The 25,638-nt window shown below is 33.7% G+C and overlaps 1 pseudogene; it reads left to right on the top strand.

Moving 5' to 3' along the window:
- LOC139864549 (PH, RCC1 and FYVE domains-containing protein 1-like) overlaps positions 1–23,516 on the top strand; it is a 147,334-nt pseudogene extending 123,818 nt beyond the window's left edge.
- Positions 23,517–25,638: the final 2,122 nt, after the last annotated feature.

Here is a 25,638-nt window from a genome sequence, read left to right as displayed (position 1 = left end):
AGATGCTCAAGTTACTTACCAAAACTAGAGAGAAAAGAGAGAAAATGAAAGCAACTTTGTGTGTGTTTGTGTTTGAATGAGAGAATGAATGAGAAGTAAGTAGAAGTAATAAAAAAATGAAATAAAACTCCCTCTACAAGGGGTGGTCGAGGGTTTGAATGGTTCCAAGGGGGAGGGAGTTGTCTACTAGATTATACAAGTTAAAGCCTTAAAAAGTGTGGTTAAAAGAGGTAGTTTCATGGGGATTGTGTAGCAACTAGATTCCAAGTCTTTTAAACTAACTAGTTCCATTCAAACATGATACTTACATGTAAATAAGGGCTAAATAGTCCAACTAAGAAGTAGGGTGGGCTTATAAGCCCAAAGTCATAAGTCCATAACACTAATAAAGCCCAAGTTCACTTAATTAACAAATAAATCCAAATAAAGCCCAAGTAATTAACTAATCACCATAGTTAATTAAAATGATTAATAAAATTAATCATGAATGTAAATAATACTTGAAAATATTATTCGTGCAAGTTCCGGGTGTCACAAAGACGTTTCGGGCAATTAAAGTCAAGTTCGGGCAATCATGGCAACATGCAAATGTAATGACATACATTCGTTTAATCACACGTATTAATAATAATTATTATTAATAAATAAACGTTGGAAAATCCAGGGTCGTTACATTACCCACTTGTTAAAGAAAATTTCGTCCCGAAATTTAAGCTGAGGTAGATGGAGGAGTTGGGAAAAGGTGAGGATACTTCCGCATCATTTGATCCTCTCGCTCCCAAGTAAACTCAGGTCCTCGTTTGGCATTCCATCGCACTCGAACGATCGAAATCTTGTTGCGTTTCAAAGTTTTGATCTCACGATCCATAATCTCAACAGGCTCTTCCACAAAGTGGAGTTTGTCATCAATCGTGAGTTCCTCAAGTGGTATGATAAGTTCAGGTGCAGCAAGACACTTCTTTAAGTTTGACACGTGGAAGGTAGGATGAACTGAGCTCAATTGTGCTGGTAGATCCAAACGGTAAGCAACGGGTCCAACACGTTCCAAGATTTCAAAAGGACCAATGTATCGTGGGTTTAACTTTCCACGTTTTCCAAAACGGATCACACCTTTCCAAGGTGCAACCTTTAACATTACACGATCACCAACGTTGAATTCAAAGTCTTTACATTTAAGATCGGCATAACTCTTCTGACGATCGCGGGCAGTCTTAAGTCTAGCTTGAATCTGAGCAATCTTTTCCGTTGTTTCGGTGACGACCTCGGGTCCGGTGATTTGCTTTTGCCTACTTCGGCCCAACAAATAGGAGATCGGCACTTACGTCCATACAATGCTTCAAAAGGTGCAGCATTAATGCTCGAGTGGTAACTGTTGTTGTACGAGAATTTGGCGAGTGGCAAATGTCTTTCCCAGGCCTTTTCGAAATCTATGACACATGCACGCAACATGTCCTCCAAGGTCTGAATCGTTCGTTCACTTTGCCCGTCAGTCTGAGGATGATAAGCAGTACTCATGTTAAGACGAGTTCCCATGGCTTCTTGCAAAGAACGCCAAAATCTAGAGGTAAAACGGGGATCGCGATCGGAGATGATCGATAAAGGTACACCGTGATGAGATACAACCTCCTTAATGTATAGTTGAGCAAGTCTCTCCATTGTATCCATTTCCTTCATTGCTAGGAAGTGTGCAGATTTGGTAAGGCGGTCAACAATAACCCAAATAGTATCGTATCCGCCCACCGTCTTTGGTAGCTTGGTGATGAAATCCATTGTTATCCGTTCCCACTTCCATTGTGGGATTTCTGGTTGTTGAAGCAAACCAGAAGGTCTCTGATGCTCGGCTTTAACCTTCGAGCAAGTCAAACATTTACCAACATAAGTCGCAACGTCCTTTTTAAGATTCTGCCACCAATACTGTTCTTTAAGGTCGTGGTACATCTTGCCCACTCCGGGATGAATCGAATATCTCGATTTGTGTGCTTCATCAAGTATAAGGTTCCGTAGATCTCCATAATAAGGTACCCAAATTCTCCTGGCATAACATCGGAGTCCAGACTCCCTAACCTCGAATTGAGAGACAAGTATGTTCAAATGTTCGTGGGATATATTCTCCTCCTTGAGAGCCTCATCTTGGGCTACTCTGATCTGGCTGTTGAGGTTCGAATGGATGGTGATGTTCAGAGCCCTAACACGAAGAGGTGCCGTCCTCTCCTTTCAGCTTAAAGCGTCAGCTACAACATTGGCCTTGCCAGGGTGATAACGGAGTTCACAATCGTAGTCGTTAAGCATCTCGACCCATCGATGCTGTCTCATATTCAGTTGCTTCTGATCGAATATGTGCTGGAGACTCTTGTGATCGGTGAAGATGGTGCTCTTAGTTCCATACAAATAGTGTCTCCACAATTTGAGAGCAAAGACAACGGCTCCAAGTTCAAGATCATGCGTAGTGTAGTTCCGCTCGTGAATCTTCAGTTGGCGGGAGGCATAGGCAATAACCTTTGATCGTTGCATCAGTACACAACCAAAACCGCTCTTCGATGCATCACAATAAACAACGAAATCGTCACTGCCTTCGGGAAGCGATAGAATAGGTGCGGAGGTTAACTTCTTCTTCAAAGTTTGGAATGCTGATTCGTGTGGGGTTCCCAAATGAACTTCTTGCCCTTGTGAGTCAGCGCGGTCAAAGGACGCGCAATCAGAGAAAATCCTTCAATGAACCTTCGGTAGTATCCAGCGAGACCTAGGAATTGGCGAATATGAGTTGGAGTAGTGGGGGTCTCCCACTTGCTGATGGCTTCAATCTTGGTGGGATCGACTTTGATACCCTGGTCGCTCACAACATGACCCAGAAATTGTACTTCCTTCAACCAAAATTCACACTTGGAGAATTTGGCGTAAAGTTGCTCTTGTCTCAAGAGTTCAAGCACTAATCGGAGGTGTTGCTCATGTTCTTCTTCGCTCTTAGAGTAGATGAGGATATCATCTATGAAGACGATAACAAACTTATCCAAGTACGGCTTGCAGACACGATTCATGAGGTCCACGAACACGGCAGGTGCATTTGTTAAACCGAATGGCATCACGAGAAACTCATAATGACCATAACGGATCCTGAATGCAGTTTTCATCACGTCACTTTCTTTCACCCTCAGCTGGTGATAGCCGGATCGCAAATCGATCTTTGAGTAAACACTTGATCCTTGTAGTTGATCAAAAAGATCATCAATTCGTGGAAGAGGATACCGATTCTTGATAGTCAATTTGTTGAGTTCACGGTAGTCGATACACATACGGAAGGATCCATCCTTCTTCATTACAAACAACACAGGTGCACCCCAAGGCGAGAAACTTGGTTGGATAAACCCTCGATCTAACAGTTCTTGTAGTTGACTCTGTAATTCTTGCATCTCGGAACGTGCGAGTCTATAAGGTGCGCGAGCTACGGGTGCAGCTCCTGGCACTAAGTCGATCTGAAACTCTACGGCTCTCGGTGGTGGCAATCCAGGCAATTCCTCGGGGAAGACATCAGAAAATTCGTTCACAATTCGAACGTCGTTCACGCTTTTCACCTCAGTTTCTACCGCTTTCACATGTGCTAGGACAGCAAAACGTCCCTTCTTCATAATCTTTTGCGCTTTCACGCAACTAATGAGGTTCAACTTCGAGGTACATCTCTCTCTATAGATAACCAGTGGTTCGCCATCTCCTTGTGGTATGCGAAGTGCTTTATCTCCACAGATAATATCAGCCTTTATTTTGCTCAGCCAATCCATACCGACGATCACGTCAAAACTTCCCAGTTTGATAGGTATCAAGTCAATTTCGAAATCTGAACCAGCTATGTTGATAATAGCTCCACGACTAATATGGTCAACCTTTTCAAGTTTTCCATTGGCGACCTCGACAAGCATACTCTCTTTTAACGGGACTAATGACCAATTAATCTTATCGCAAAAATGTCTACATACATAACTTCTATCCGCACCAGTATCAAACAAGACAGAAGCTAAAATATTGTTGATTTTGAATATACCTGTCACCAAGTCGGGGTTATCGCGTGCATCCCTTGCATTAACATTAAAAGCTCTACCACGGGGTGGTCCTCCGTCTTTTCGCTTGTTTGGGCACGCATTTCTGAAATGGCCCGTCTGCCCGCATTCGTAGCACTTCTTCGGTCCATTGGTGTTTGGCTTCCCATTTAAAGTGGTGACCTTGCAGTCTTTCCTGATATGCCCGGACCGTTGGCACTTCTCGCAGACAACATTGCAATACCCAGTGTGGTGTTTGTAGCACCGTTTGCATTGTGGTAAGGTTCCCTTGTAGTTCGGGTTGGAGTTGGTGTTGTCGTTGGGATTAGGGTTTCCACCGTTGTTGTGCCTCTTGGCGGGGGTCTGATCGTAGGTTCTCCCCCTGTTGTTGTGGTGGTTGTTGTTGTTGTTGTTGTTATTATCCCACTTTCGCTTTTCGCTACTACCAGCTTCAAACTTAGCCTTCTCTGGCTCATCGATGAGAATCTGATTCATGAGGGTATGCGCCATGCGCATTGCTTCGGGAACATTCGGTGGTTTGGACGAGGTGACGTTACCCTTGATGCTCTTAGGGAGTCCCCAGAAGTACCTTTCCATTCGTTTGAATTCCGGGGTGACCATTGTCGGACACATGAGAGCTAGTTCCAAAAATCTCCTGTTGTAACCATCAAGGTCGTTCCCAACGGCCTTTAACTGCATAAATTCAATTTCCATCTTCTGGATTTCGGTTCTCAGACAATACTCATCAATCATTGCCGCTTTGAATTCCTCCCATGGCGTAGCATACGCCTCATCAATGCCTTTCGCTTGATCTAACGTGTTCCACCACGTTAGCGCGTCGTCAGATAGCGTGCACGAAGCAAACTTGGTCTTGTTATCCTCCGAACAGTTTCTAACTCGGAATACTGATTCAAGTTTCTCGAACCATCTGTGAGACCAACCGATCCCTCGGTTCCACTGAAGTTATGCGGTTTGCAGTTCTGGAATTCCTTGTAAGTACACCCATTTCGAAAGGGTGGGATAACTGGTGGTGGTGGCGGTGGAGCTTGGAGGTTTCTTTCTGCTAGGGCTGCGGCTACACGTTCTTGGATCATCTCTTCAATTTGAGAAGCAGTAGGTGTGGATCGACCGTTAGCCATGATGTTCTAAACAAAAATTTTGACTCAAGTCAAAATCCAGCATTTAATATATAATAATATAGTGTATAACAACCAACATGTAAACAGCACAACACAAGTTAATTAAGGAACGCAAGTTGATACAAGTACCGCAAAACACCATACAGTAACGTAAATAGAACATCGTGCAAAGATTAAATAATGCAAAGTTCCATTAATAATAATAATAATTTTTATACATCCGAATAAGTCCGTACAATACATGAGTAATACAATAAACTACAACTAGATTACATAACGAAATCTAAATACAAAAGTCCTACGGTGAAGGTGGGTGAAGGATGTCCAAAACCTGAGCCAACTGCTCCTCGAGTTCAGTAACCCGAGCTCGGAGGATTCCCACCTCCCTTGTCAATTCCGCGACTGTGGGAGATGGTGGGACAAGCAGTGCCGGCAGTGCAGGTGGGGCCGGTGGAGCGGATGGTGCTGGTGGAGCGGGTGGTGCAGACCACACGAAGCGGGGTGCAGATGTCCCGGCTCCAGAAACAGTCAGCACGTAACGAGGTGCCTTACGTATGAGTGGGTCGGCAGGGTACGGCACAAGCCGCTTACGGGCAGTAACCCTCCGACGCCGACCAAAAGCGTCAGTGAAAGCACGACCTCCATTCACCCCTGGAATAACGGTACCATCAGGACGGTACCGCTTCTTTGGCGGGGTGGAGGGTGCCTGTATAGTTATATCAGCAGGGTCCTCGTCGTCACTGGAGTCATCCGAAGAGGTGTCGTCTGATGGAGCATCGGTGGAAGACCCGTCGTCTGAATCATGTGGTGGCGACACGGGTGGCTCAACTGGCAGTCCGAAGGCGGCCAACATCTGTATGTGTCTGCCTGGCGGAATCGGCACTAAACGTCCGTCGGGAGTGCGTCGGCAAGGCGTGCGCATATGGTTACGAAATGGCCCTTCCCCGAACTCTACGGGAATCTCAATCCCACCGATGCGGGGCTGTGACCCCGAGGGTCCGGGAGCAGACGGAGCTAGAATCTCCGTAGGGTCCACGTGTCCATCAGAAGTAGCCACTGGTGCAGGCGGCTGGCTGCTAGTCCCGGAAGATGAAGCGCCGGGGTCACTCGTGTGTATCGGGATCGGTGGATCGGCAACGGTGGTAGGTGGAGTAGCTGAAGAATCTAAACTGCCCAAAACACTAGCAGGTGGTACATCCGACATCTGAACAAGGAAAAATAAATTTTCCATGTCAGTAAGTCATAAAGCAAGCACGTATTAGGCCAACAGTTTTAGATCATGTATAACAATAAGTAGCATGGCAATAACAGCAAATCGTACGAAGGTAGCATGCAATCGAAAGCAAGTAATAGCATGCAGTAGTGAAATCATGTAGTAGCATACGGCATATAGCAGTAACAGTAAGCAGCAGCATGCAATAAGTTCAGCGGAAACAAGTAAACTAGCAAGTTGTAGATTAGTCCTATTAGTGAATCCTACTCGGGTCGGTCTTAGACTCACTAATGCAACCTAATTCCCTACAACCAATGCTCTGATACCAAATGTGATGCCCCGTACAAAACCATCATGTACGAATCATCAACAACAGGATCATTACAAGGTTAAGTACTATATGCATTTTCAAAAAGAGTTTTGCATTCAATAATAAAGTGATGTCTAAACCAACATCGAATGTTTTACAATTCAAAAGCATGCTTCACTAAGTAGAAGCAAATAATAAGTGTATGTGACCACAATGGTCGTTACAAGTCATAGTTCAAAAGTACAAATGTTTGAATGTAAAATAAAGTAGTTCATGCGATGACAACTCTAAGCAGCGGGTGTCTACAGCACGACTAGTACACAGCGGAAGATAACCTCAAGCACCTGAGAAAAACATGCTTAAAAATGTCAACACAAAGGTTGGTGAGCTATAATTTAAGTATAACAGTAAGTAAGGTAGGCCACGAGATTTCAGTGCTACAACGAGCGTTTCAAAACAGTATGATAAAGTATATGTTAACCGTGGGCACTTGGTAACTAACTTAACGTTTAATAATATAATACTCCCTGAAAGTACACATGGCAAGTGCGTATGTTTACGAAGTATTAAACACTCGTTGACTGCTAGCGCGACTAGCCCGAGTGGGGATGTCAAACCCTATGGATCCATATCTAAGATTCGCGTTCACGGTTCAAAAACCAATGATTAAACGTTACCGAGCTAAAGGGAATGTTTATGCCGTTGTATAACCCACACATATATAAGTTTAAGTACTCGTGCCTAGTATGTAAAGCATAAAATCCGCATGTATTCTCAGTTCCCAAAATAAGTTAAAGTAAAAAGGGAATGGTATAACTCACAATGATAATGTAGTCGTAAAGTCGGTTCGGAAAAGGTGTGCAAGTAATCGGTCCAAAGGTCCTCAACCTAAGTCAAATAGTACTAAGTCAGTAAATCGTCCGAAAAGTTTTAAAAGTATGTAAATAAGGTCTTAAGGGTCATCATCATTCATCATCAAACAAAAGGCGTAAAGTAAGTTTCGTTTATGAAAGTAGTTTACAACAAAGGCTGACTTCAGTCAGTCACCACGGCCTCTACCCTTACTGAATTAAGGTGAGACCAGTGGCCATGGCTCCGTCTATGATTCCTTTAGTTGTGGTAAAATTTACAGAAGCAAACACGTCTTGGTTTGACCGTGGTGATGGTCTAAGTGCGAGTAGGTCAGAAATTTCTGCACAACGTTAAAGGACATAGTGACGATCGGAGGGCCATAAATCTTAAACCGTAACTCGGATTAAGACGAGTCCTATATGAAAAGTTATCTACTCGAAAATATATATTTGAAAATCATGGTCTCAGTAGCCCAGGTCTACTGTTCTGTTACAGAAACAGCAGGTCAGTAGGGTTTGGACAGAAACAGTAAGTTTAAGTGAGTTCCGGTGGTCTTGGTGCTTGATGTTCATCATGGTTCTCATCCTTGATGCATATAGCTTCAAGTGTACAACTCATTGATGTATCTACATCATCTTAACCAAGTCTTGACCATCATAACCCTAGTGCAAGTCTAAGACATGAAGCACAACTCACTTAAGAGTTGCATGTAGTTTGATGAACCAAAGTTACATCAAAGTCTTAGGTTTGACACTTACATGAACTATAATAGAAATATTGAACTCTAAACTTGAAAATAAACTAACTAATCAAGATCTTAAGGTGTAGAACATGGTTCTTAGTTAGATCTTGAAGATCCAAGACCCAAAAGTCTAGATCAAGCATAAGTATACAAAGTTATATTTAAAGAAAACTTACTTGTGTGTTCTTGAACTTTCAAAGTTAACTTTTAGTTCAAGATTAATGAGATCAAGACTAACTTGTAGTACTTGACCATTTAAACTAATTACATGAAATTAAAGTGCATAAAATGAAGTGATAAACTAAGTAAACAAGTAACTTATTCATGGTTGTTCATACTTTAAAGATTCAAACCAAAGTTTGATCTTTAGAAAGTAAACTTTAAAGTTTACTTCATGAACTTCAAGTATGAGTTTAATCAACACATGAACTTGCAACCTTTTAAGAAAGTATATGTAGAATCATAACTAGTAAGTTATGTTCTTGAGTGTTCTTGATAAATACAAGATATTATGAAGAATCAAACTAGTAAGTTTGATCTTGTAACTAGTAAAGAACAACTAACAATTACATGTAACAAACTAACAACAACAACAAGTAATCAAACTACAAGTAACAAAAGATGAGGATGATTGTGGGTTGTTGGGCCACGGTTTTGGCAAGAAAAAAGAAGGAAGAGACGCTCAAGTTACTTACCAAAACTAGAGAGAAAAGAGAGAAAATGAAAGCAAGTTTGTATGTGTTTGTGTTTGAATGAGAGAATGAATGAAAAGTAAGTAGAAGTAATAAAAAAAATGAAATAAAACTCCCTCTACAAGGGGTGGCCAACAGTTTGAATGGTTCCAAGGGGGAGGGAGTTGTCTACTAGATTATACAAGTTAAAGCCTTAAAAAGTGTGGTTAAAAGAGGTAGTTTCATGGGGATTGTGTAGCAACTAGATTCCAAGTCTTTTAAACTAACTAGTTCCATTCAAACATGATACTTACATGTAAATATGGGCTAAATAGTCCAACTAAGAAGTAGGGTGGGCTTATAAGCCCAAAGTCATAAGTCCATAACACTAATAAAGCCCAAGTTCACTTAATTAACAAATAAATCCAAATAAAGCCCAAGTAATTAACTAATCACCATAGTTAATTAAAATGATTAATAAAATTAATCATGAATGTAAATAATACTCGAAAATATTATTCGTGCAAGTTCCGGGTGTCACAAAGACGTTTCGGGCAATTAAAGTCAAGTTCGGGCAATCATGGCAACATGCAAATGTAATGACATACATTCGTTTAATCACACGTATTAATAATAATAATTATTAATAAATAAACGTTGTAAAATCCAGGGTCGTTACACATACGTTACGGAGGAATCTACGGAAGCTGTCAGGTAAAGGTAACAATAACATATACGCTAGGATATGAATTTATCTATACACTTTCTATGAATTAGAGGCAGTAAGACATGTCTAGACTTTAAGGATGATAAGCAAATAATTTTCGACACTAAATGATAAGCAAAACTTTTGACATGCAGACACGGTCGAAGTCCAGACCCACTAATGCATCTAAACAACTATCAGTTAGACACACTAATGCAAGACCTGGTTCGCTAAGACCACCGCTCTGATACCAACTAAATGGACCCGTCCTAATCCATCTGGATGAATACATCACATTTTGTTACATCGCGAGGTACTTGACCTCTATATGATACATTTTACAACATTGCATTCGTTTTTAAAAGACAAACTTTCATTTACATAGAAAGTTGACGACATGCATACCATTTCATAATATGTCCAACTATAATTGACTTAATAAAAATCTTGATGAACTCAATGACTCGAATGCAACGTCTTTTGTAATATGTCATGAATGACTCCAAGTAATATCTTTAAAATGAGCAAATGCACAGCGGAAGATTTCTTTCATACCTGAGAATAAACATGCTTTAAAGTGTCAACCAAAAGGTTGGTGAGTTCATTAGTTTATCATAACAATCATTTCAATATTTTAATAGACCACAAGATTTTCATTTTCATTTCTCATAAATATACGTCCCATGCATAGAGACAAAAATAATCATTCATATGGTGAACACCTGGTAACCGACATTAACAAGATGCATATAAGAATATCCCCTATCATTCCGGGAAATCCTTCGGACTTGATAAAAACAACATCGAAGTACTAAAGCATCCGGTACTTTGGATGGGGTTCGTTAGGCCCAATAGATCTATCATTAGGATTCGCGTCAATTAGTAGATTGGTTTACTAATTCTTAGGTTACCAAGCAAAAGGGGCATATTCGGCTTCGATCATTCAACCATATAATGTAGTTTTGATTACTTGTGTCTATTTCGTAAAGCATTTATAAAAGCGCATGTATTCTCAGTCCCAAAAATATATATAGCAAAAGCATTTAAAAAGGGAGCAAATGAAACTCATCATACTGTATTTTGTAGTAAAAATACATATGACGACATTGAACAAGTATAGGGTTGGCCTCAAATTCACGAACCTATATCATTTATATATATTAAAACACATAATAACAATTAAACAAGTTTTATATATTAATATTAATATACTTAATAATTTGTATGTTATGTTAATAAATAGTTTAATTATAACTATTTATATATTTTAGTTAAATAATTAATATTCTTATATATATATATATATATATATATATGATTATATTAAAATATGTTTATCTGTTATATACCATTTAGTTGATATGTTATAATAATAACTTTTTATTTAAATCTATATATACTATTAGTATAGTTAGGATATATGTAAAAATATATTTTTTATATAAATATCATTCGTTTATTAAAATTCTAATTATAATAATACTAAAAAATATATAATATTGGTAATGATAAAAATAATACTAATGATAATGATAATACCAATAATAATAATAGTAATAATAATATTATTAATAGTCATAAAAAATCTTTGTGTTTAGTTCCTAAACTTATAGTTATAACTTCAAAAATCCTAGTTCATAATCACATACATAATCGTACACGTATTAATATAATTGTAATCTTTTTACATAATCTTTACTATATCATATTTTATTAACTTCTTAATATAAATATGTTTATAGTATTAACATGTTCAATAATAATAATAATAATAATAAGAATACTACCTTTCTAAAAGCCTTCCAAAAAGAAAATGGCAGATACAAGGCTCGAACCCGAGACCTCTCGCTTGCCCACATCATACCCAACCATCCAGCTAAATTCGTTTTTCTGATTTAGCTCACAAACTAAATTACTTAACCCAAATTTTCTGTTTTTCATGTGCTTAAACTAAGAACCCAAACATACCTAAACCCAATTACCAATTTATGGCCCAACTACTTATACGGCCCAACAACAAAATCCCCTAGCCGTCACTGTAGGGTTTAATTGTCGACAGGAAAGAAAGAAAATAGGAAGCAACAAGGGAACCGTTTGCAAACATCATTCGATCCATCATCTTCAACATTATCATCATTCATCATCCCGTATCATCATCTTTATCGTTAATCATCATCATCATACCATCAATATCATCGTTGTTATATCATCATCCAAAGCATCCACCATCTTAATTAATCATCACAGTCGCCATCATCATCATTATACTCATTACCTCATAATCCTTTTCATAAACATAATATCATCTCCATCCAAATATCCTTATCATTGAGACAGAAACCGGATGACAAAGAAAGAATGGAACATACTACAGCCATGTTAGTCAAATTATTTTAATCCCAAGTTGCACTTTAGGATGATTGAAGTGGGAGTGGGTTTCGATAGAGACTTTACCTAATAAATAAAAAAATTCGCACGTTCCTTTTATTGACACCAATTGGTCGGCCATGAGCTGTGTGTTGCCCCACCCTATGTACTCATTCGATTGGTAATTTGATAAAGCATTTAACAGGAAAAGGCAAGTGGTAGTAGTTGTATATGCCCCAAGCTATCATTATAATATTTGTTCCTTTTATAACCCACAACATCTTCTTTATTCATTGAGTTTAGAGAAGAAAAAAAAAATAAATATGCAGCAGGTGGTTCATAATAGCAGCGAATAAGAGTGACATCATGGTGGTGTGTTGCGTGATAAAACAGAAAATCAGTTAAAGGAATTGATGGTGGTCTCTGGGGTGGTGAAGGTTTACGGACCAAACAGAAGACAGAAAAGAATTGTAATGATGGTAGCTGCAGTGGTTTCGAATGAAGCAGGAAAAGATATGTATGGTGGTTGGTAGATAACACAGAAAATAGAAAGCAACGATTGGTGATGGTTTCGGTTATCTTGCTCGTTTCATATAAACAGAAGATGAAGAAAGAAGAAAAAGAAGAAAAATATTAGAAGTGAGAGAGTAGGGTGATGTTGGAGGTTGTTCACAATATTGGAAGTGGTTCGAAAGGAATAGACAAGAAACAGTAACCATGATGGTTCCATTGATTGATGATCTTCATTGAACTGTAACAAGTTTCGGTTAATGGTAGTAAATGGGTTTTTCATGGGTGATAGTCGATGATGGAATGTGACCGGGTTGTTGTGATCGTTGGACAGAAAAACAAATAGAAGAAGAAGAAGGAAAGGTGGTGTTTGTTGATGGTTGTAGTAAGGGTGTTCATGGTGGTTTTGATGATCGATTTACAGCATGTTTTTGAGGAGGTTTATTGTTTATTTACGAAAAGAAAATATAAGAAAGGGGTGTAGCAACATCTTGGTTCTTGAACTGAATCATAAACATACTTTGCAGAAGGGATTGAAGAAAAAAAATGTTGGGTTTCTTTCTGTTTTAATTTCGACGTTTTGGTTGAAAATGTGATAGCAGGTAGTTGTGTAGCAACTAAGTAACATCGTTACAGCTCATTTGATTCTAATTACACTTTGTTTGCTAGCTTGATTTACTCGACAGTTTGTACAATTTGAAACAGGAGAAGAAGAAAATAATAACAGACCCAATTTTCTAGTATGACTCGTACACTAATTGATTATGTCATTCAATAATTTTAGACAGAAAACAAATTGGTTACAGTTTATGATTGGGATAAGAACTGATTTTTGGTCTCTGTATATATATTAATACATAGGATTTATATTGTTAAGTATTATATACAGTATATTTATATATAGATATATATCGTATAATGTACTTGTACAATTCAGTATATCTGTTTTTATACATTTATGTATATATTTGTATTCATATATTGTATATATATCTGAATTTATGTATTATAATTAATCTTCTAAATATAACTATAATAATAATATTACTCTTAATATTATGAATAATAATAGAGTCAATATAATAGTAATAATAATAATTATATTATTAATGATGATAATAATAATAACTATAAATTTATAATAATGATTTTAATAATATTAATTATAATAATACTGATAATAATAATGAAGATAAGAGGAATTATAAAATGATAATAATATTATTATTGATGATACTATTAATAATACTAATTACAATAATATAATCGTTTACTTATATATATATATATATATATATATATATATATATATATATATATATATATATATATATTCGTATTAATATTACTAATATAGATTTTAATATTGAAAGTATCAATAATATTATTATAACAAATATAATTTATAATTAACTTATTATATTAAATATTAATATTACATATTATTAAATATGTAATATATATATATATATATATATATATATATATATATATATATATATATATATATATATATATATATATATATATATGCTGAATATTTAATATTCAAATATGGAATTTATATACATATATATACACACATATCTATTTACAATTAATAGTTCGCGAATCGTCAAAACTGGTCGAAGGTAATTCAATACATGAACATAGTTCCCAGAATTTTCAAGACCCAACATTACAGACTTTGCTTATTGTGTCGAAATAAATAAAGATTAAGTTTAAATTTAGTTGGAAATTCCCGGGTCGTCACACACGGAAGAACTAAAAACACTATAAAACCAAGAGTATAGTAGAAGTAAATGGATTCTTCCGGCGGTAGATAAAAAAGAAGAATGGCAGATATGAAAGTTAGGAGTATATCGAGAATCAGCACTGGATGGAGCATATTGACGAATACTTTAAAATATGAGTTAAGAGAGAAAGAATAGAAGGTGTGAGTTGTAAGGAAACGAAGGAGGTGAATTTATAGGGAAATATCCGACAGAGAAATCGAGATGGATTATCGCATTAAATCAAAGAGGATCATAATTTCCTTAATCGCCGAAGAATAAAATCCTATATAGATTACAAAGATTTTCTTTAATTCGGAGATCAACCGTGATGACGTCAAAAGATAAGGCAAATCTCTATTTTCTCAATTCACTCTTTTACGATAGCTTCACTCATACGCTTCGAGAAATCGGACTATTTTATCTATATTTCTTAATCATGATAAAATTCTATGTATCGGCTTATATTGGTCATAATAACATTCTTACTGTTAGTCATGACGACCTCGATCAAATTTTGGGGACGAAATTTCTTTAACGGGTAGGTACTGTGACAACCCGGAAATTTCTGACCAAATTTAAACTTTATCTTTACCTTATTCCGACACGACAAGCAAAGTTTGTTAAGTTGAATCTCAAGGATTTTAAACTGTGTTCATACATTCTTTTAACCTCGACCAAATTCCGACGATTCACGAACCACTATATAAATGAATATGATTATATATATATATATATATATATATATATATATATATATATATATATATATATATATATATATATATATATATATATATATATATATATATATATATAAGGGTAGGATCAAGAGGGAAGTAACCAATCGGGGGAAGCGGGGGGAAGCAAAAAGTTTTTTTTTCGTTTTTTGAAAAAACTTTGTTCACGAACATTATAGATGAGATGAAAATATGAACATTTAGTAGAGACACTTTGTGATAAATGTTTTTATTTTGGCTGGAAAACGCTCGAAGAAGTAATATATAACAATTATCGTGTTTTCGAGCGTATTTTGAGGTTTTAGATATTGGAGTTTAGATATTAGGGTTTAGATATTAGGGTTTATAGGGTTTAGATATTAGGGTTTAGGGTTTAGATTTAGGGTTTAGATTTAGGATTTAGATTGAGTTTTTAACACGAACGGTTTAGAGTTTAGGGTTTAGGGTTTTGGATTTAGGGTTTAGGGTTTGGTGTTTTGGGTTTATGGAATAAACCCAAAACACCAAACCCTAAACCCTAAACCCTAAACTCTAAATCAGGCTAAATTTTACTTCACAAAACATGAAGAAAAAAAAATGTTCATATTCTTCACGAACAATATTATCTTGAATGTTATTTTTGTCTATCGTTTTCCCGCCTAAATAATAACATTCATCACGAAGTGTCTCTTCTAAATGTTCATATTTTCATATGATCTTGATGCCGGAAAAAAAAATTTCAAAAAAAAACGAAAAAATAAAAAAAATTTGCTTCCCCCCGCTTCCCCCCGATTGGTTACTTCCCCATTGATCGTGCCAATATATATATATATATATATATATATATATATATATATATATTATAACTTGAGAATATTAACAAGGTATTTAAACTTATAATACTTTACAATGAACGTATCTGCTTCAATATGTTTATCGATGGAATTATAAGATAATATCAAATAATTGAGTTATCAAGATTCATTAGGATACGATTTACATGTCTTTGTTGAGAGGTCCACTTTGAATTAGGAAACCTTTCCTTTTAACGGTATTCGGAATAAATGGTAAAGTGATTACAAGTAAGAACAAAGTGTCACTTAACAAGAATTAGACAAAAGTTAGTGGAGATTCCTATTTGATTTTCAATTCATGCTTTACAACATTTTTCTCGTGATTTTTATAAGATAACTATTTTAACTTTCATCTTAAAGATGGAACGTGGAATGTAAATAACTTAGACGTTGAATATCGACATTTTACATTAAGATGATTTCATACGTTTATCTAACCTTTGGACTTTATCCCACTCCTCATCATCAAACGGTAATTTATAAACTTGAAACCTCTTAAGAGTATATTTAATCTTATTTTTCTAAAACGTTTTACGATATAACAACTTCTACTATTATAACCTTTTTAGTAAAATGATTCTTAAATATATTTAGTTTTGGAAAACAAAGTTTTTATATTTATTTAATATTGTTTCAGGCGTACAAAAACATTTTTTGGTTTAAAAAGAACTTTATTATTAAAACATTTTATAAGATAATTTGTTCATAAGTTTTAAAGAACTTAATTAAAGAATTGTATTATAAATTTTATATATATATATATATATATATATATATATATATATATATATATATATATATATATATATATATATATTGTTTCAAAAATGTAAACGTGATACGACATAATATTTTCTGTTACTTAAATAATTTTTAAAATGAACTTTGAAATATAATTCTGAAAAACTAAACGTTATATTATTAAATAGATATTTCAATTATATATAAGATATACAAAATTATATTTTTTTAATAAGAAAATATATATATATATATATATATATATATATATATATATATATATATATATATATATATATATATATATATATATATATATATATATATATATATATATATATATATTACAATGCGTTAATGTATAATTTAAATATAAAACATTTCGATATTATTAAACGTATTTTAATAAACAACGAGAAACTGATTTATAGAAGCAAATGACCACAACACTCAAATGAAAAGATTATACTTTGGGTAATGTAGATTATAGATGATTAAGTCTAATTATTGATAATAGGTACACGTCGCGTAACATAAAGAGCTAGTTTTCTAAACGTACGAAAAGCCGTTCGAGAAACCGAAACTGGAACATAAGTCGAGAGACAACATACGCGTCATCGGAACAGAAATTATAAATTGACTATGCACGTAAATATAATATAATATATAATTAATTATATAAATTAAATAAATATATATATTAAATAAATTAAACGAGTGTCGGCAGCCCTTGTTGGTAGGTTATGAGCTGGAGAAGGCAGCCATGTGATCGCATGACATCTCCTCACAAAACCCATGCGATCGCATGGTGAGGAGGAAGTGGCCAAGTGCTATAAAGCTCGATTCGTTCGATTCTTCTGATCCATTTTTCACACTCTCTATCTCTCTCAATGTGTGTGTGTGTGTGTGTGTGTGTGTGTATATATATATATATATATTATAATTATTATAATTATTATTATTATTATTATTATTATTATTATTAATATTAATATTAAGATTACTATTATTATTATTATTAATCTTATTATTATTAGTATTATACATAAAATAATACGACGGAGTCATGAGCGAATAAATTCTAAACGGGTTTTACGAGCGGGGCAGAGCTAAGGAAAGTATGAGTTATAGCTATGGAGGCTATGGGTATGGTTCGGGGGTATTCTCGTGAGGTCAACCTAGTGATTATCGTCTCCATTGCGTCTACGTACTTTCCTGCAATATTGAAATACAATATTGATACGTGAGCACTCATAACTTAACTTTTATATATTAACAGTGTATCCCTGACTAGTGCTCGAGTATATATGATTATGCATGCTTGTATGTTTAATTTTTGTCGTGAGATAGTTATGATAAATCGCGAATTTGATACATATACGATTGAGATAAGGTATATGATATGCATGTCGTTGGAAAGCTGGCGAAAAATTAATAACTTTTCATTTAGATATCGAATGGTTTCGATGAACGGATTAGAAGTTATAGTCAACTGAATTTTAGTATTATTGTTAAAATGATTATTATTACTATCGTCGTTATTATCGTTGTTATTATTATTATCTAATTATTATTATTATTATTATTATTATTATTATTATTATTATTATTATTATTATTATTATTATTATTATTATTATTATTATTATTATTATTATTATTATTATTAATATTATCATTATTAATATAAGTACTATTATTAAAAATTGTTATTGTCATTATTATTATTATTGTTATTAACATTAAAAATTATTATTAATATTATCATTATTATAATTATTAGTATTATCATTAATAATATTATAATATTTATTAGTATCAATATCATTAAAAACTAATATTAGTATCATCTAATTATTGTGATTGCTATTATTATCATTATTATGAATGCGATATAAAGGAGTACTAAAAGCTATTAAACGAATCGATTAATAAATAATGAGTATAAGTATCATGATGAAATAAGAATATTGTAAGTTATTGATTTAGATAAAAATATCATTTTCGTTATTTTTATCATTATTATTATTATTAAAAGTATTATTAAAATTAAAACTATCATTTTTACTAAAATTATTATTTTTAATAGAAATATTATTGTTATTATAAAATATCAATATTATTATTATTTTAGTACTATTATTATTATTAAAAATTATCATTTTGAATAAAATTATTATTTTTAAAAAATATTATTATTAATTACTGTTAATATTAAAAAATATCGTTATTATAAAAATTATCATGATGAGAATTATCATCTTATCATAATTAATATCATTATTACTAAACATAAATATTGTTATTAGTATGAGTAGAATAATAATAATTATAAAATAATACAACTTTTACTCATTATTATTATTATCAATATTATTTTATTAAATAAATATGTGATACAAAGATATTTTTATCACACGTAATATAATCACTTTAATAATACATATCACTATATTTTTATGATATTAAGTGAACTTTATAAATGTTATTACTTTAAATATATATAAAAGTATATTTTTATCATATATAAAATTTTAAAATAAATTCTTATAAAAGATTTGTATTATTTACTCTAAACTGATAAATATATTTAAATATATAAAATGACTATATTTAAGTTATATAATAATCATGTATAGATTTTGAAAGTCATTTTTGGGTCAAGTTGATTTATGTTGACTTTTGCATACTAGTCTCGAGCATTAGGATTGTGATACACTATGACCTGACCTAAATTGTTAGACAGATATTGACCAATATATAAATATATATAATTAATATAGGTTCGTGAATCCGAGGCCAACCTTGCACTTGTTCAATGCCATCATAAGCATAATTACTACGAAATACAGTATTGTGAGTTCATTTGATTCCCTTTTACTCTTTACATTTTTGGGACTGAGAATACATGCGCTGTTTTTATAACTGTTTTATTAAATGCTTTTGAGATATATTTTTGAACTGAGAATACATGAACTGTTTTTTATAAATGATTGAAGAAATAGACACAAATATTCAAAACTACATTCTATGATAAAATTATTTGGATTCAGAGGTTCGATTTCTATAAAGATTGTATTATCGACCATCGGTGAGATGATTTTGCATTGCACGACGCATTAGCTACCGAAATGGTTCGATTTAGTAGTTAGTAACGGTGAGATGATTTTTCATTGCACGACGCATTAGCTACCGTTTTAGCTACCCTCGGTGAAGAATTTTAGCATTGCACGATGCATTAGCTACCGTTGTAAGATTATTTACGGTGAGATGATTTTGCATTGCACGATGCATTAGCTACCGTTATTGAAATTATATTGTATTAACTACCACGGTGAGAAATTTTTGCATTGCACGACGCATTAGCTACCGTTGGTGAGTTTGTTTTGAAAGGTTCCGGTGTTCTTCATATGAATGATTTTTACAGCAGTGAGTAGAGCTGCACAGATTATTTTATAAATATGAGTATCTTATGGTCTGTTATATTATTGAAAATGACTGTTTATGATAACCTAATGAACTCACCAACCTTTTGGTTGACACTTTAAAGCATGTTTATTCTCAGGTATTAAGGAAATCTTCCGCTGTGCATTTGCTCATTTTAAAGATATTACTTGGAGTCATTCATGGCATATTTCAAAAGACGTTGCATTCGAGTCGTTGAGTTCATCAAGATTGATAATAAGTCATTCATAGTTTGGATATATATTATGAGATAGTATGCATGTTTGTCAACTTTAGTTGAAATGAAAGTTTATCTTTTAAAAAAAACGAATGCAATGTTTGTAAAATGTATCATCTAGAGGTCAAATACCTCGCGATGTAATCAACTATTGTGAATCGTTTATATTGTATATGAACGGGTCCTTTCAGCTGCCCCTTGGACCCCGCAAGGGGCGCAGCCCCCTTGAACCCCCGCATTTTGCGCGACAGTTAGTAGCCAACTCTTATGGGCGTGTATTCCACACTCTCCGAATCCGTTGTTAAGTATAGCTAGCTAACACCTATATTCAAGTAAATCACAACTAACTAAAATGCACGTTGGATGACACTAAAATCACCAACATCTACTAGTCCCGGGACCCATACACGGAGAACCTCGCCTTTACATTCTCCATTTAGTAGTAATGAAAGCACTCAAAAGGTACAGTTTCTCTACTTATCTCTACATACTAAAATTGAAACATATTGAATATTTATACACTCGTGTATGCCCATTATATCTTCTCATCCATTAAAAGTATGCCTGGAAAATGGGCCGGGTTGGGTCGAGACCCAAATGGATTTGGGTCAAAACGGGTCATTGTTCGGACGTGTCTCAATTTTTAAATGGGTCGAATGGGCTGGGTCCAAACGGGTCAGGTTGAGACCCATTTTTTCTTAACAAATTTTAGGCTGATTATTTTTTTTATTGTATTTTTTCAAATATATATATATATATATATATATATATATATATATATATATATATATATATATATATATATATATATATATATATATATATATATATATATTATTTTCTTTTTTATATTGTTTTTATATTTCTATTTTAAAATAAAAAAAATCTCAATAATTTTTTATTTTTAATTTGTATTTGTATTTTTTTGTTATCCTTTTTTTATTACTTTTTAGTATTTTTTTTTTAATTTTTTTTTTATTGAAATGTGTTTCAACGGGTCTAGATGGACCGTCTAATATATTAATAAACTAAAGATGGGTCCATATTGGACCCATTTCTTTTGCTTTCTCGAGACCCAATAGACCCAAATGGTTGACCCAATGGACTCAATTTTTATGAGAATGGGTCTTAATTGCCAGATATAATCTATATAGTCTAATAAACCTTTAAAATGATGACATCATCATTAAGGTAAATTACCTTTTACTTTTCATAATGATGATGTCATAATTATATATTAATTTAATTAAAAAATAATACAAAATCTTTTATAAAAGGAAATATAAATCTCTCATAAATTGTAATTTTATTTTTTTTTAAATTTTAAAAAGCATTTATTATTAATTATTATTATTATTATTAAAAATATAAATATAAATATAAATATTGAACTTTGAGCAAAATTTAAAAGGCATTTATTATTATTAATAATTATTAGTATTATCATTAAAAATATAAATACAAATATTCAACTTTAAGCGAACTTTATGTTTGTAAAATTAACGACAAGTTTCTTAGTCGGAATTTGTGGTTTCACGGGGCAATAAACTAAATGACTTTAACATTTACATTCACTTAGTACCTAAAACATATCATTAAACTGTTTCGTTTAAATAAACCCGTGTTTTCACGGGTCATTTCACTAGTTAAAACATATCATTAAACTGTTTCGTTTAAATAAACTCGTGTTTTCACGGGTCATTTCACTAGTTAAAATTAACATCTTAATTCAATTAACTTCCCAATTTACACCTCTTTCAAGCGTGAATTTTCAAGCGTAAATAGTACCACGTGAAATAATAAACTTGAGCCCAATTCAATCCCAAAAGTTAACTCAAGTGGATGAGAAACCCAAGTTATTATAAGCACCACAATATTTTTACCCAAGGCCGATGCGGGATGATTTACTCAACAAAGTCCATTTGGAAGCCCTTCTAAAAACATTTTCTACTAATAGTTCTATCCATTCATTATCATCTTGGGGTTCCGATAGCATCATCCATGGGCCCACAAGGGTTATGAGTGTAGACACCTTTAGAGTAAGCTTATCAAGTGCTGTTTAGCTCTTCAAGGTTCTGGTCATGATATGATGATGGTGATGCATTAGGAGACGTATTTCTTTGGGGTGACATCACCGGTAATAGTGGACCCCACAGCACTAAATTTGATACCTTTTTACCAAAACCTAAAGAATCTACAGTATCACTCGATGTTCAGAATATTGCTTGTGGTGGTAAGCATGTTGCATTAGTAACCAATTAAACAAAGTGAAATCTTCACATGGGGTGAAGAATCGGGAGGACTCGGGCATGGCGTTAATTTAAACGTTTCACAACGAAACTTATTGATTACCTTAACAACACAAACTTTGAGTTTGTAGCATGTGGTGAGTATCATACATGTGATGTAACATTATCTAGTGATCTTTACACATAGGGTAATAACCATAGGGTTCCAAAACTAGTAAACGGGCCCTTACTCCCTTAGAAGGTATACGCGTGTCATTCATCTCATGTGGGCCCTACCATACAGCTATAGTCACTTCTTCGGATCAATTATTTACTTTTGGTGATGGGACATTTGGTGTAGTAGGACACGGAGATAGAAAAAGTAATTCAAAACCTCGTGAAGTTGAATCTTCATACTGTTTCTAATTCCGACTCTGATGTCAAAGGCAAATAGTGTACTTTTTGATAATGTGGCAAGGTCAAGAGATAAAGTTAAATAAAGGAGAGTGTCAAATTTGTGGGTTAAGTTTGTGAATGGATGATGTGATAAATATCGACTTAGCAATGGTGATACAGAAACTAAACTTGTTCCCGCTTTCGTTTCTTCACTTGTTGACCCGAATTTTGCTCAAGTTGCATGTGGACATAGCATGACGGTTGCACTTACAACTTCGGGTCATGTGTACACAATGGGAAGTCAAGTTTATGGTCAACTCGGTAACCCTCAAGATGATGGCAAACTCCCAACTCGTGTTGAAGGAAAATTGTCTAAAAGTTTGTTGAGGAAATAGCTTGTGGGGCCTACCATGTTGCAGTTTTGACTTCAAGGACCGAGGTTTACTCGACGAGCATGTGGTTCTCTGGTTTGGAGTGTTATATGGTTCTTCGGGTACGAGAGGTTATTTTGATTTGCAGGCCTCGGGTTAGGTGTTGCTGGAGTGCCCGACGTTCATTTTACTGTGCGGCTTTTAAGAAGTGTTGATTGTGGCGTAGATACGTGCCCGGTTTTATGTTGTGTTTAGATTTAGGTTTGATGGTTGTACATTTGTTGTATCTTTACTTTTACAATGCGCTCGCTCTCTTTCAATCATTGTTTTCGTCCATTGTTTGTAGGACGATCAGAGCGAGCCTTTACAATTTCAATCATTGTCGTCTGTATGTACCATCGGATCTTTATGATATATATATATATATATATATATATATATATATATATATATATATATATATATATGGTCATAATCAAGAGGGAAGCACTTTTTTGGGGGAAGGGGGAAGCAAATTATTTTTTTTTATTTTTTAGTTTTTCTGAAAAAACTTTGTTCACGAATATTATAGATTAGATGAAAATATGAACATTTAAAAAAGACACTTTGTGATGAATGTCATTATTTTGGCGAGAAAATGCTCAAAGAAAAAAAATAAAAATATTCAATGCATTGAATGTTTTGCTGCTGAGTTTATTTACATCGTTTTGTTTTCATCTTGTGTGAAGTGTTTTTTTTCGAATTTAGCCCGATTTAGAGTTTAGGGTTTAGGGTTTTGGGTTTTCGGGTTTACTCCGTAAACCCCCAACCCACAACCCAAAACTCTAAACCGTCCTCTAAACCCTAAACCCTAATTTCTAAACCCAAAACCCTAATAGCTAAACCCTAATTTATAACCCCCTAATTTCTAAACCCTAATTTTTAAACCCTAATTTCTAACCCTTTAAAAAAAACTCAGCAGGAAAACATTCAATGCATTGAATGTTTTTATTTTTTTCTTCGAGCGTTTTTCCGCAAAAATAATGACATTCATCACAAAGTGTCTTTTTTAAATGTTAATATTTTCATCTAATCTATAATGTTCGTGAACAAAGTTTTTTCAAAAAACGAAAAAAAAATTACTTCCCTCCACTTCCCCCAAAAAAGTACTTCCCTCTTATATATATATATATATATATATATATATATATATATATATATATATATATATATATAGAGAGAGAGGAGTGTTTAAAATGAGAACATTTTCATTTTCATTTTTTGTGAGAACAGTTGTGAACTACTCATTTGTTATATATATACACTTAAATATATTATTTATTTTAAAATCTAATATAACGAATACCCAATTAAATCGGTAACTATCAACATCATGTTCTTACTCATCAAGTTTTTGCTTTTTATTTCTCCCTAAACTAAGTTGTTAGCATATATTATCATATTGAACTAATCAGTTGCATAATCTAAATGGTTGACTCGAATCGGAAACCCATAATTGAGATTTATTTTGATTCACATATTAGTTTCAACTAATTAAATTTGTGTTGTAACCCTTAATGTATCCCGATGTTAATTTGTAACTACAAATTCATCCATAAAAAAGATTATAATTCAAGTTATATGGTATTCGCATCCCTATATTACTTTACATCACGAAGGATCTCATTTTCATCTTCAATTGCCTAAAACGTTTTATACGTATGTACATGCGTACACTTTTGCATCCTACATAAATTAATTACGCATCATTTTTAAGTGGATGCATGTGTATGCTACATATTGGCTGAGTTGATGCGTCTCTCGTAAACATATAAATATGTACTAGTTAAAGACCCGCGATTTCGCGGCTTTTATATAATGATTATAATTTAAGAGAATCATAATAGCCAGTCTTCGATGTACATATAGTAGTATGATTAGATACAATTAAACTCACAACAAATCAACTAATTAAAAGATGGTCAAGCAAAACATGGCCCATGTCACAAAACTTTGTTATAATATACAAAATATAATAATATCATCAAGAATTAGCAAGAATATTTTTACACCATCTATCTTAATTATCAAAATCCTTCACTATAACTCGGGTCTTCTCTTTTATACTTGCCCATTTCCATTTCACGAGTATTTCCTCCTTCCTCATTGAATCCAGATGGATACAACCCGCATTTACTCGTGGGTCGGCTATATTCACTACTGGCATACTCTTGTGTACCTCCTAAAGCCATTTTCCCGATCTTAACCATGTCATCATTATACTGAAATGTGCCATAGTCTGAGCTTCCATGGGACCCGAATGCTGAGTTGTTTCCAGGTCAGATCCTTTTAGGTCAG

This window comes from Rutidosis leptorrhynchoides, chromosome 8 (assembly GCF_046630445.1).
Source record: "Rutidosis leptorrhynchoides isolate AG116_Rl617_1_P2 chromosome 8, CSIRO_AGI_Rlap_v1, whole genome shotgun sequence".
NCBI lineage: Eukaryota > Viridiplantae > Streptophyta > Magnoliopsida > Asterales > Asteraceae > Rutidosis > Rutidosis leptorrhynchoides.
The sequence above is the reverse complement of the archived record's forward strand: the minus strand, read 5'-3'. Positions and strand labels throughout refer to the sequence as shown.